The sequence below is a fragment of the Rutilus rutilus genome, assembly GCF_951802725.1.
Source record: "Rutilus rutilus genome assembly, chromosome: 14".
Classification (NCBI taxonomy): domain Eukaryota; kingdom Metazoa; phylum Chordata; class Actinopteri; order Cypriniformes; family Leuciscidae; genus Rutilus; species Rutilus rutilus.
Genome location: NC_140219.1, coordinates 2,966,349 through 2,980,846, shown reverse-complemented (window position 1 = coordinate 2,980,846; position 14,498 = coordinate 2,966,349). Strand labels below are relative to the sequence as shown.

General features: G+C 36.4%; 1 long non-coding RNA gene across 1 annotated transcript; it reads left to right on the top strand.

Moving 5' to 3' along the window:
• The first annotated feature begins 1,706 nt into the window (after nucleotides 1-1,706).
• LOC311303168 lies at nucleotides 1,707-2,922 on the top strand. The gene is made up of 3 exons (XR_014629729.1): nucleotides 1,707-1,908; nucleotides 2,411-2,466; nucleotides 2,748-2,922. It is a non-coding gene; the product is annotated as an uncharacterized lncRNA (long non-coding RNA).
• The last annotated feature ends 11,576 nt before the right edge of the window (nucleotides 2,923-14,498 follow it).

The window sequence follows — 14,498 nt, the reverse complement described above, 5'->3', positions numbered from 1 at the left end:
TCCAGTGTACTGGATTATAAATTATTGCTGGATAAACTGAAATGTTACAAATGTACTTCTCATACTGTAACTGTGTAATTGTCACGATGCGGTTGAGACAAGGAGGAAGCAGGATCCAAATGCAGCACACTTTATTCCATAAACTCCAGACTTTACAAACACAGGTTAGAGAACAGGACACGGGAGCAGAACAACCAACATCAGCACTAAACATGACTAAGAACTCACAATGACTGAACTAAAACACAGGGCTTAAATACAAGGGCAAACAAGATAACAAGGGGGCGTGGTTAATCTGAAACACCTGGGGAGACTAATAGACATAACAGGGAACTGCTGAACATGAAAAGAGAGGGAAACACAGACTGACATCACAACAGTAATAGGACAATGTGTATTTTATAATGGAGGTTATTCAGCTGTGAAAGAGTTGCAATGTGGTGTGCCTCAATGATCTTCCTCTTGTTTTAAAGTGTGTGGACAGTTATGTATGCAGATGATAAAACATTATATTTACCAGCAACATCAATTAATTAAGTAGTTGTCTAAAGCTTTGGACGAGGAAATTTTACCTCATCCAAAGAAAACTTTTTACCACAACACTGTGTAGCATGTAGGGCACAACGGCCCTCATTTATCATTCTTGCGTAGAAACGGGCGTATATGTTGGCGTAAGATTATGCTTACACTCTTCTCACCGCCTGATTTATGAAGCTGTGCGTACCTTTGAAATCCAGGTGTACGCAGTACCTGCGCTTGATAAATGCCGCGGCTGAAAACGCCATGGACACACGGAAGACGGCAAAGAAGAGAAACTTCTTTGAGAAAGAGAAAGCGAAACCAGGGAAGTGGAAAGAAACAAAATTCTAGATTTGTATTATTAATGACGCTTATTGTTATTTAGAAGAAGAATGTCGTTATTATTATTATTTGTATTATTATTATTATTATTATTTTTTTTATTTTTTTTATTTTTTTTTGTCAGTCTGAATTATTTTTTTGGTCATTGAAAGCCTTTCATTACTAAACCCAGTCCGTGCACACCTGCCGGGCCTAACCCTGGCCTAATGTTGAGTATAAACGCCTCGTCCGTTTGGGGAGGTGCGCGCGCAGTCTGCGGAGACTCGCGCTGCGGAGCCAGGCGAAAGTATAAACAAGGCTTGAAACGTCAGGTAAAGCGCACATGCTCGCAACTGAAGGAATACATATGCCTACAATTCAAATGCTTTGGTAAAGTCACACAAATTAAACATTGAAGTCCATGTTGCACAAAAATAAACACTGAAGTTTATAATTACTATGTTGTTGTTTTTTTACAGTGGGTCATATATCATATCTTTTAGTTTGTCAGTGCGTTTTGTGGTGTTAGGAATTGTTTTTCTGCGCATTCCCGCACTCAAAACGTGCGTACACCACCTCCTGAGCTGGCGTAGGATTTGAGCGTGCCGTACGCCAACGTCCATATTGATAAATCTCAAGGGCTGCGTTCCAAACCGCATACTTCCCTTAGGATTCGTACATACTTTTTCGCTCGCCTACTCTTTTCCCCATACTAAATAGTATGGGGAAAAGAGTAGGCGAGCGAAAAAGTATGTACGAATCCAAAAGAGTAGGTGAGAATTACCTGGGTGACGTACTAATTATCGCGAGATTCGGACTTAAGTGCGTTCGAATATGCCTATTCTTTCCTATACTATATAGTAGGCGAAAACAGTACGTGAAGGAAGCAGTACGTTCGAAACATCAGTATTCATAAAAGAGTAGGCGAGAAGTTCCCGGATGGCTTACTGCTTTCGGCCAGATTTTTGAGTGCTCAACCGATGGATACTCTTCTATCCCAGGAGGCCACGCGAGAGGATACGTCATTATCAAACATCGCAGAGATCGGCGACGCGGGTGCTTTCAAATGTGAGTAAACACAGTTCCTTTTGTTAAAATTGCATGTGTTGAACTACTGTAGAGTAAACTGTTGAATTGTTGAAGGTGTAAAGACGTTACACAGTATAGTATAGTTATGATTTTGCTGTAAAAACACGTTTTATTATGTATAACGTTAGCTAACAGGGGAGCTCCAGTAAAGACACGTAAGTTACGTCTCTAAAGTGGATTTACATAAACCATATACATCTTAAAGACGCTTATTTTAAATGTCTATTTACATCTGACAGGAAAATCTTGAAATATCACAACATGAAATAGACATCTGAGTGATGAATGTGTGCTATTATGTAGAACAAATCTATGAAGTAACTAACGTTAAACATAAGTTATCTATTTTATTTGTCCATTAGTAGTTGATAAATTGAGAAACATTTATGTTGGATAAAAAGTTAAAACAACCTCAACATGTAAATGTAGTGTTGAGTTCATAAATCACAGAGGTAATGTGAATCTTGTCTGGATGTTACAGGGACAGATGAACAGATGTGTGTTTATCTGGTGGAGAGTGGCTCATGAAGGCTTTGAGTGAGTAGCCTATACTACAGAAATTAATAACAACTATTTAAATCTTAAGTTGTAGTTTATTTTAATTATTGTACTTTCAAACAGAGCTATTACAGCACCTTTCTGATTCTTGATTTCTGTGCATTTGCTGCACAGCTTTTGTGGTGGAGCAGGACCTGCAAGGGAAGATGATGGCGGCATTTGTGGAAAAAAAGCGTTTTTGTCTTCTAAATAATACTGAAATCAAATGACATTGTGCGTTTAAAATTACTGCTTTTGTGTTATGTTTGTGCATTTTGTAGGATCTGAAATGTTAGCAGGCTGGTGTGAGCACTGAGGATGAGGAGCCCAGAGCTGAATCCTGGAAACGGTGCCATGGTTGAGACCCTCCATCACTCCACTTGCCCTTATGAGACCCTCCATCACTCCACCTGCTCTTATTGCCTCAGATTGTAAAGCACAACACATCACGCAACAACCTCCGGCACAAGGGAACGGCTCACCTCTGGCGGTCAGCTGATTCATCAGAATAAAGCCGCAGAATGGGAACCGCTGTCGAGACGGCAGAAGGATGTGGGGTTGAGCGCCTGTAGCCTACATACATGATTGTAGTTTGAATAAAGCTTTGTTTCATATGTTGACTTATGCATTTGTTTATTGTGTGATGGTGACTTTCATTCATTCTTTTACTAATTTATTAATATTTCTCATTGTTGTCAGTAAATAAAATATAATTATTTAATTAATGTTTTATTTAATTGTTTGAAAGAAAATGTAGATATGTTCATTATATACACATCTAGAGTGTATTCAATCATGCATAGCTATGTCATATGACATACATTACATTTTGTTTGTTTTATTGAATTATATCATTTTCAGTAAAAAGTAATATAATTAAGTATTGGTCAGCATTTATCGTTGTTGTTATTGTATGTTTTGGGGTGGGATAGCAATGCAATTCATTCTGAGGTAATATTAATTTTTAATATTAATGATACTTACATTTTTCAAGTATAAAATCAACAGTTTTCCTCCAAAGGCGAATCTTCGAAAAGCTGCCCTTTGTGCAGACATTACAAACGCTGAGGAAACCCGTTCTAGGTAGGGCTGTCGAGTTACTGATGTTATGAGATCTGTAAAAAATCTCATGTATGCAAACCCATAATATATATTATATATATATATATATATATATATATATATTATGGGTTTGCATACATAATATGATATTTTTTACACAGGAAAAAAGAACCTACAAGGTTGAATATCTTAATAATTCATTATAATACATTTAAAAAAACCATTTTTTGTTATTTATAGGCCTAGGCCTGAGGGATGAAACGACAGTTAAATTCAACAAGAAAAAGAGGAAAAAATAAAGCAGTTAGCTACTTTTGCTTGTGAGATGACAAAGAGATGACAATTTTGGGATTTCGTAATAAAAATAAATAATATCGTTAAGGATAAAACGGTGGGTCACATTAGTAGGGTTAAATATAAGAACTTGAATCAACCCTAAATGTATTCACAAAATAAATGGGCAGCAGTTTCTTCAAAAAGACCACAAAATGAGCAAGTTTAATCAATATCAAGATATTGTACAGATAGATGAATTAAACGTGTCGTTCAAATCTTTTAAGTTGTTGCGCGTGTGATAACGCGTCGTAGGTCACATGATAACGTCAACATGGCAGATGTCCGGTTCGCATTCATACTCAACGAGATCTGGCTATAAAGTACCTACTCTTTTAGCGCTCGTTAAGTAGTAAGTACTTATTGAAATTAAGTACCTACTCATTGAGTATGCGGTTTGGAACGCAGCCAAAGTCACCGTGGTTTTGGGTGTACGCCAGGCAGTGTTCGAATTGAGGGGGGGGGCTGGGGGGGTCCGGGACCCCCCATAAGCATCAAGGGACCCCCCATAAGGCCCATTTTTTTCATTAAAAATAAAATAATAGAAACATAATTTATTAGGTAATATATATATTTTTTTAATCAAAGTAGATTAGAAAGTAATTCAAATTAGATTTGCGTCTGAAAAGACGCTCACATTTATAAACAGATACATTTTATTGATCGTGCGTGCCATTTATATGCCAAAAATAGTTTTTTTGTGTGTTTTTTTGCGTGTAAATGATACACACTGCAAACCCCTTGGGTAGGATTAGGGGTGTGGAGTACGTGCGTATTACACGCCATAAAGTGCGTATCATATGCACGCAAAAACTATTTTCGGCGAATAAATGGTACGAGAAATAAATTTCGTGCTATAGAAGCACTTTCACGAGAGTCTGGCAGAGTGGATCCTCATTTTCACCTCACGATGACAGTAAGATAATATTTCTTTCTTTTATGATTGTTTGGTAATTTACTGATCTGAATAGAATTTCGACATTAACGGTTGTCCGGGACACGTGCGTGTGTTTTTTAAGGGACAAGTGAAAGAGAATTGTAGCCTACTTGCCCAACCGGACAAATGCCCTGATTAAAACAATTTTCAATATCAAAAAATAAAATAAGAAATAACGTAGGCCTACTCGGTTAGGCTACTAACGTAACCTCAGTATAGAGAGTATAGAGAGTACAAATTAGGGAAAGAAATGCCCTTTATAAAGCTAAAAAAATTATTCTGATAAGAGTGTTTTCCAACAGTGATGTAATGAAACATTGACAATTTAAGTTTGAAGGGAGTAAAGCCTCTGTTTAGGACATGTAATTTTGACAAAATTAATTTTAAATCAGCCTACAGTGTGATATTTCATCATATTATCATGCTTAACACTGAGAATTTGAATAATTGAAATGTGATGATCAGATGCAGATATCTAAATCAGAGAATATCATAGGTTGGCAGGTGGATTATTTATTTTTAACAGCAGATTCGGGGGACTCAAAGTGCACTAGATTAATGAATTTATCTTTAAAATGTACAAAATTTTCTTCCGGGGGGGCATGCCCCTGGACCCCCCTAGAAGTACCGAGCTCCACAAAAATACTGTGGGAAACTCAGTAGGCTATATGATGGTCTACGAAAAATACACATTTAATTATCTTATTAAAAAACATGATCGGGATTTTAGCACCCAGGAAAAACCCGGATTATTACATAGATTTTGGGTGGAGAAAAGTCTTTGTTCATCAATTATGCACAGAGTTAATGCTCAACTGCAAAAACATGTTCTGAAACACTAAAAGTTAAGTAAATTAAATTATAGTATTATATGAAATAAATAAATGAAAATATGTATATTATAAGTTTTTTTTTTTTTTTTTTTTTTTTTGTGGGGACCCCCCAAGAGCTTTGACACAATTCGAACACTGACGCCAGGTGTACGCTGGAAATTTGGTGTACGCACTTTTGATAAATGAGGGCCAAGGTGACTTGACGTGCTACACCCAGTTATAATATTCAGTAGGGCCTAATTAAATCAGAAGAACATCTACTGGAGGGAAGAAATGGTTGACAATTTTGTTCTGATTCAAAGAGAAAATTATATTGATAAATGAAAAGGTTCTCTTCGTAGTTTGTTTCAGAAAGATGAGTGACAAATATGAACAATAGATAGATAGTAAATCAAAACAGACATCACCGACTCGTTTCTTTTAGGATGAATGATTCAACAGCCTTCAAAGGTTCGATTCAATTAGGTAAAGTTCCACAGTTTTCATACAATTTGTGAAGGCAAAAAAACTCAAAACCAATACTGTGTCTGTTTCTTTCACCTTGTCCAAATAACTTACAATAATAAAACAAAATTAAAGCTGCAAGCAGCGATGAAATATAATATATAAAAATATAAAAACTCGTGCCATCATCACTCGGTGGCTTTAGGAAGACAGAGCATGGTTGGGCAATGTGCATTTAAGGATGTATATATAGTAAGAGTATGTCAAAATCAGTTGTATTGTTTTAAATAAAATGTTTTGTATTATGGTGATAATAGCATGCTTCATGACTCGGCTAAGTGGTTGCTAGCATGTTTAGTATGTTTCTAGCATGCTTAGTACACAATAATTATGTGGTTTGTACTGCATTACTGTGTTAACCATGTCAGTTTCTGTTGCCAGTAAGTGGGGCTATGTCTATATCTGAATATCGCTATGTAGATGTGTTCAGTGCAGGACTTTTATCAAACATGTGAAGTTTGGGGCAGACTGGACATTGTATGCTTGAGTTACAACAACTTCCTTTAGCATTTTTAGCATGTTTTATGATGTTTCTAGCATATTACATATTCATTTTGGGGTAGATTGGACATTGCATGCCTGAGTTACAGCAAATTCATATTTAATTGCAGTAATAGCATGCTTTAGCACTTAGCTAAGTGTTTGCTAGTATGTTTTAGCATGTTTCTAGTATGTTGGTAGGATGTTTAGCACCTACTGGCATTTTTTTTTATATGTTATTAGGAGTCCAGAACAGTGTTAAACGTCACTTCCTGTTGCCAGCAGGCGGCGCTAAGACTATAACTGAATATGAGCATGGACATGTGTTCAGGAGATAACTCTTATCAAACGTGTGAAGTTTGGGGTAGATTGGACATTGTATGCTTAAGTTACAACACCTTCCTTTAGCTTTTCTAGCATGCTTTAGAACTTAGCTAAGTGTTGCAAGAATGTTTCTTGCATGTTACATATTAAGTTTGGGGCAGACTGGACATTCCATGCCTGGGTTACAGCAAATTCCTATTTAACCCTTGTGTGGTGTTCAGAACCCTATAGCACCCGTGATGTTCTCGGTCAAAAATGACCGGACTATAAAAAATAGCTTATAAATCTCATATAATATATTTTCACCCAATATTGGATTCACTGTTGATCACACTAGTCTACTTTAATTTTGTTTTGAAAAACTTTTATTTTGTACAAAATGGCACATTGTCACACTTGTGGTGTTCCTGGTCAAAAATGACCGTCCTACAAAAAATAGCTTATAAATCACTTGTTATGCTATATTATCACCCAATATTGGATTCAATCTTTTCGTCAACTTGTTCTCTTTCAATTAGGACTGGTTTTATATTTCTATTTGCATCTGATTAATCGTAGGCCTCATTTATTTGAGAGCAGGTATCTCATTTTTTGAGGGAAAAAAAAAACATTATTTTTGAATAATTTTGGAAATATTAAATAAAATCTGAAGAAAATTTACACTGTTGATCACACTAGTCTACTTAAATTTTTCACCAGGAATTTGTACAAAATGGCACAGAGTTACACTTGTGGTGTTCCACTGGGCCATTGAGGGCCATTGTTTCAGTGGGCCATTGAAAGTGATTGGGAGAGACTGAAAAGTTTTCAGGAGCATGCTCATTTTGTTTATGTACACATGTGCATGTACTTGCAAACATCGAGCCCTTGAACCTGTGCATGTTTGAATAAATGCATACACATGCTACCCAAACACACACACAGTTAAAACACACAAACTATTTTGAGTATTACACACATTCTTTTTCACAGAGAAACTTGATCCTACCCTGAACTGCATCTAATATCCATTCATCCATCTGACATTCATACACACACACACACACACACACACACACACACGTATGCGTGTGATGTTCTTCATCAGATCATTATCAAGATACTAGTGAGGAGGAGGCGATGCAGGATGAATCTCAGAAAAAAAATAATAATACCTTGCCTCATAGATAACCAGGACAAAGTTCCATCTTTCGACCAGAATGTAACAATCAGCTCGGGCCCTCATCATCAGAAGACTGCTGCTCATCAGTTGTTTCAAGGTTATTAGCATCTGGTGCCTTCATCTTCTGATACATCTTAGTGCTCCTTCACTGCAAGATTCATTCTGCATCGCCCCCTCCTCACTAGTGTCTCGATCAATGATCTGATGAAGAATATCATGCACAGAGAGCTTCTTCACCATTGTGCTGCTACAAAATTAATGACAAGCAAGACACTGTGAAGCATTTATATGTGTCTGTGCTATAACATCTATATTTGTGCAAACTGTGATGAAACAAAGAACATGAAAGTAAGCCTCTAAGTGCCATCTGACATTTTCTTCTAGAATGATCATTTTTATAAAGCTTGTATATTTAAGTTAAGTAATTTCACTTAAATGACAATTAATAGGTAATTTGCATTGCCATTTAAGTGAAATTATTGGACTTAAATATACAAGCTTGATAAAAGTTAGGCCACTTAAAGGCTTTAGAAAGGCATCTGAACTCTTCAAATATAGTATTCTTTTTTTAAGGGACAAGACACAGAGAATATTACTTGCCTGACCTGATTAGAACAATAAAAAAATAAAAAATTACTAGGGAATCACTAAAACGAGAGAATTATTCTGATTTTATGATTCACTCAAAATATTCCACAACAAATCCTTTAAATGTAATGATATTCAGAACCAAGAATAAAAAATTTACTATAAACAAGCCAAAACGAAATAAAATAAAAATAAAAAACGAAAGTAAGCAGTGTTGGGCTCACGTATCTCGTTCAAATATCGACGGAAAAAATCATCATGTGCAAAAATGTGCTTGGAAACATCACAGTGTAGCGGTGCTACTGTGAATGTACGAATTGTACTACTGACTATTTAAACAGCAGTGTAATTTTTATATGTTAGGTTGATTATTTTATTGTTATATTTTATTAAGGCTATAATGAACAGGCTGCGATGCCAAGATTACAATGCTGGAATGTGTGTGTGGCGCGGGCGCGATTGAACAGTAGGGTAGAGTGGGGGAAAACGCCCCCCTTAAGGAAAATGTGACATTACAGTGAAACAAAACATAAATGTGACTAGAATTGCCATCCCGGTTTTGAGTGACTATGGCAGGAGTTATTCACCAAATATTAAAATTGCTCAGCCTTCATAATTAATTAGTATTTTCACTGAAAATATTTTTGTACAAAGGGGGCGTTTTGCCCCAGCGGTGGGGTAAAACGCCCCCTTTCTTACTAACCAGTTTGCTTCATAGATCAACAGCAAAATTAACAGACAATAGTTTTTAATCTCTAAAGGTAAAAGGCAAGTAATGTATCAACATGTATATATATTAATATTTATTTCAGCAATGTTCAAAATAGGCAAAATTAACTACCTTCCATCAGTGAGCTAACTGTGCTATGCTCACTTGAGGTCATTTTTTCATGTTTTGTTCAAATATTTTGATTTTACCACCTAGTTATACTGCATTAAGTGTAAAACAAAGGATTTGATAGACAGAAATATTTTATTATAGTAATTATGATAGAGAAACTATGCCCCCAGGGGGGGGGGGGGGGGGGGGGGGGGGGTTACCCCTCAGCGTAGGGGGCGTTTTACCCCACAAGCTATGAGTTTTTAAAAAAATGTTTAATTTTTAAAATATAATTATATTCCTTATAAATAATAGCCTATATGATCTCAAACTACAGACTTCACTATTCATCTATCATACATCACTGCGATATCCTGCAGAACAATATTCTCTTAAACACTTATTTACTAATATCTGAAAATTATAGCATTTACCATGTAATCCTCTTCTCTTCAAATGTGTCGCTGGTGTCAGCTTCTCCATAGAGATTTGTATATCCCCGTTATCAACGTAGTGCATAGCAACAGTAAAAATGTATCTTGACTACTTTTAGTGGTTATTTTGGGAAAAACTGGTGGGGGGCGTTTTACCCCAGGGGGGCGTTTTCCCCCACTCTACCCTATAACATACTCTGTAATTTTGTTCATACAGGACATCATTCAAACTGGAAAGTGTTTACTTATATTTATGTACACTCGCAATAAAACACAACATTGTGCTTTTGTAAAATAAATTCAAGCAATCCGCCCCCCGAAAGGCGCTCATTTTAAAATTAAACTAAAATGCTCACGGCTGCACGGGCATTCATAACGGTGCGCGTCCATGCGTCCTACCTCAGAACAGAGTCAACGTTTTTTAGTTCATTCTTACTTCCATAGGAATTAATTGAAAACGCTCGCTCTGCTCCGCACCATTATCAATGTCCGTGCGGACGAACATATTTTACTTTCGTTTTTAAGTTAGCGATTCAAAAGCCCCCAGCGGTGTCACACGTCGATTAACCGGTGGGGAAATAATCAGATGCTAACTGTAGAAAAAGGCTCTAAGTTATCATAATATGGAAGTAAAATAATGCCAAATGTTTTTGGAAAAAAAAAGCCTGTTGAATTGCACTACTTGAAAAGGGCTTTAGGGCTTGCAAGTTGCATTTTTATGAGCTGAAATACAACATGGTTGAATATTTAAGCTGTGAATATTTCAATTCAAAACATTTCAAACACATTTTCATTATTAAAAATTCAATAATCCATATTCACCTTTCATATTTCACTTACAAAATAGTCAAACTGTTTAAAAATACAACCTATAAAATTCAACAGGCAATTTTCTGTCCATTTTATTTCGTTTTGCAAATTCGCTTCCACAAATTCAGTGGTTCAAATTCGACAGTAAATTCAACATTGACATCCAGGAACTGCAGGAAAAGCAGTAGATTACCGAGCATACTCTCCATCTGCTGTTAGTCTATCTCACCAGCAGGGGGTGCAAAAGCGCGTGTTGTTGACGACAACATTTAAAAAATTTGTTACGGTTGCTAAGCCACGATTGGCCTGTGGCGGTTTTTGGGCGTGGCTTAGCGAAGGGTCAATTATCATACATTATTTTTTTGTATTTTTATTGTGGATTTTAATGTTTGTATATATCAAGTATTAATTATTATACATCATGTATTAATGTTTATTTACTTACATTTTTCATGTTAATGTAAATGACAAATATGACACAACAGACTTGGTGGCTTTTAATCTGTCAATTATCAATGAATTGCATATTGTCATAAAACAGGACACAAACAGGTAAAGTATACGATAAAGCACTCAGGAACAGACACGGCAGGTGAGTAGATGAATTGAAGAACGATTTAGATAATGGATGAAGATGTTTGAATTGACTGAGTCTCTTATCTGGTACAGGTTTAGTGATGTCGAGTTGGGAAGAAGACGGATGACAGGCAGAAGACTGAAGGATCAGAGTTGCTGACGGATGTCTCATGGACGCCAGGTGTGTAAACACGATGCAGGTAAGTCTGAATAACAGGCTGGAGAGTATCCCGAAGGAGAGTCAGGTAGTCGATGTAATAGCGACGAGACCAGACAGTGAACTGAGGGAGCTGTGGTGTCTTTAAGGTGCTGCCCAACCAGCACCAGACGTCATTAAGACGTTGTTTTTGGGGCTAAATCAAGTCGGCCCGTCATAGTCTTCATTTAGCCCAAAAATAGACGTTGAAAATTGGGCTTTGTTTGGTCCATCTGATTTGGTCCAAATTTAGCCCAAACATAGACGTTGAAAATGTATACAATTGTTTATTTAGCCCAAGACGCTCGTCTGTTTTGAACCACATATAGCCCTAATATAGCATAAATACAATTAAAGTCTATTGTAGTAAGTGAAGAAATAGATTGTAGAAATAGTTTCAAATTTACGTGTCACTGCACATCCCAGAAATACATTATCTGTAAGCACCTAGTAGGCTACGTTCGCAAACCATATAAATACCTACATGATTTGCCATAAATCCAGCAAAAAGCGCTCCCTAGTGGTTTATATCTCGTTGAAAACGCTTGTGCTGAATATTATTACACCTATTTCTGAACATTTGTTAATAATTACTACATTAAATATACCTATAATGCATCCATAAAAACATTAAACATCACAGTAAACACCGTAGACCCCAATAAACAACAGCACTTAAATAGCCTATTAATAACTGCATATTATTATATTCACATATATGTGAGGCACTGTTAAATATATAGAAATACATTTTGTATATTTGAAATACATTTAAAAAAAACTTAGAACATAAAGCTTATCAATTGTTCCTTGTGTTACATCTGTAAATTTGTGTAGCCTATGAGAAAATATGTTCATAATTAGGCTATCATGTAGTTTTGCATATTATAATGTAGCCTCCCAGCTAACAAAAAAGGGTCCCCAGAACGTCCCCCCGAACGTCCCCGTGTAGATGTCTTTGATGTCCCGCGGAAGTTCGCGAAGACGTCCTCCGGACGTTCGAGAGGACATTTACGGACCACCAGCGGCCATTCAGAACGTTTCCCTACTGGAGAATCCAGCTAATACCAGCTCAAGCTGGTAGCTGGTCCAAGCTGGTCCAAGCTGGTCATTAGCTGGTCCAAGCTGGTCATTAGCTGGTCCATGCTGGTGGGGACCTGGATGAGTTGGTGGACCAGCTTGGACCAGCTGGTAGGGACCATATGAGCTGGTGGACCAGTTTGGCTAAGCTGGTGGGGACCTGGATGAGCTGGTGGACCAGCTTGGCTAACCTGGTGGGGACCTGTATGAGCTGGTGGAACCATTTCTGATAGCACATGTACATCTCTGTGATGTCTATTTGATGTGCGTGTTACATCTGGGAGTATTTTTTAGTTAGTGTTTGCTCATCTGCAATACGTCTATGAAATGTGAGTATTTGCAGTGTGTTGTCAAACTGATGAAGAAGTTTTCTTCATTTTCTGGTGTTTTTCTAATTTGCATGTGTTTTCTTCAGTTGCAGCGTGTTGAGCTCTCGCCACCGTACATTTAAAGTAAAATATGCTTTGAGTAATTTGTGAAATTGCTATATTAAAGACAATTAAACAGTTGAATGATGAAAAATGATCATACTTCATACACAAGTAAGATGAAAATAAATGCAGATCAAATGCCTAGTGAATATGCAATTTTTAATACTAAGTTAAATATGTAAACAGATATTAAAAAATGAATCAAATGTAAAAAATAATTACAATTCATACTAGGTAAGAATACAAAGCAAAGCAATACAGCGTAAATATGCCATTTTAAATATTAAGTTAAATAGGCAAACAGATATTCAAAAAATATAATTCATACATAGTTAAAACAAAAAATACAGAGTATATATGCACCTTTAAATGCTAAATACCATAGGTAAAATGCAATAAAATGCTGTAGTTGAAATAAAATGCTAACATACTATAATTATTTAAAATAATTGTTTTTGCACCTAGCTACTGTTTAGTAAAGTTTAAAAAATATCATAACACATGTGACACATTATCATATGTGTAAGCTAACTTTTTACAGTAATTTTGTGGTGCTGTTATAGAGCATCTTATTTATATTTTCAATTAGATTAAATGTCCCTTTCAATAGTGTTTGGAAACATGCAGATGTATTTTTCGTTGGTGAAGTTAATGTGCAAGCATTTGTTCACTATTTCGGTTGGTGAAACTGCCCGTAACTGACCAAAATTAGAAGAGCATACTAAAATGTGAGGAAGAAAAACCCTTGATCTTCCATTCTGCAAAAGGGGCACATCAACAGGACATATTTCTTTTATCAGCACAATGCATCTCTCTGACTCTTCAATTCTCAAAGTTAAGATCTTGCTGACAATGCCAAATGTTCCATCCTTCAAGACCACTACATTGTCATTTGACCTGACTGGTTTTAGGTAATCTGTGGAGTGAATGACCTCAGTGTTCACTATTAGTCGGCAGTAAACGTTACACTCTATACCGATAGGCATGTTTTGAATCAGAATGCTTAAGTCTGTTTGTTTCAGTCACATCTTTACAAAACTCGAGTACGCTCTCGCTGATTGTGTCTGTGCTAGCTAACATGGGAAGAGTTTTACTCATTATAAACTTGTTAACAATTTGAAGTGGTGCTCCCCTGGCATTTTTAACAAGTCTTACAAGCTTTCCATTGCCATTTTCAAAATTAAAGGCTGAATGCGCCCAAAGAGGTCCCCAATTTTTCACACTTGCTGACAAATGATGTAGTAAGTGGACATTAAATGTCATAGACTTTTCTCCATACAGCATCTGAAAGCGAAATGCAAACTCAAGGAGTAGTAGGTCTGCTGCATTTACATCATCTTTTGAAATGCTGTCACTCAGAAGCAGGTATACAGCTTGCACTAATGGCGCAAAATGGCAAAGATATTTTGATGGGAGAATATCTTTCAAGCAAGGCAATGCATAAAAAAGAAGCCAAGCTCTC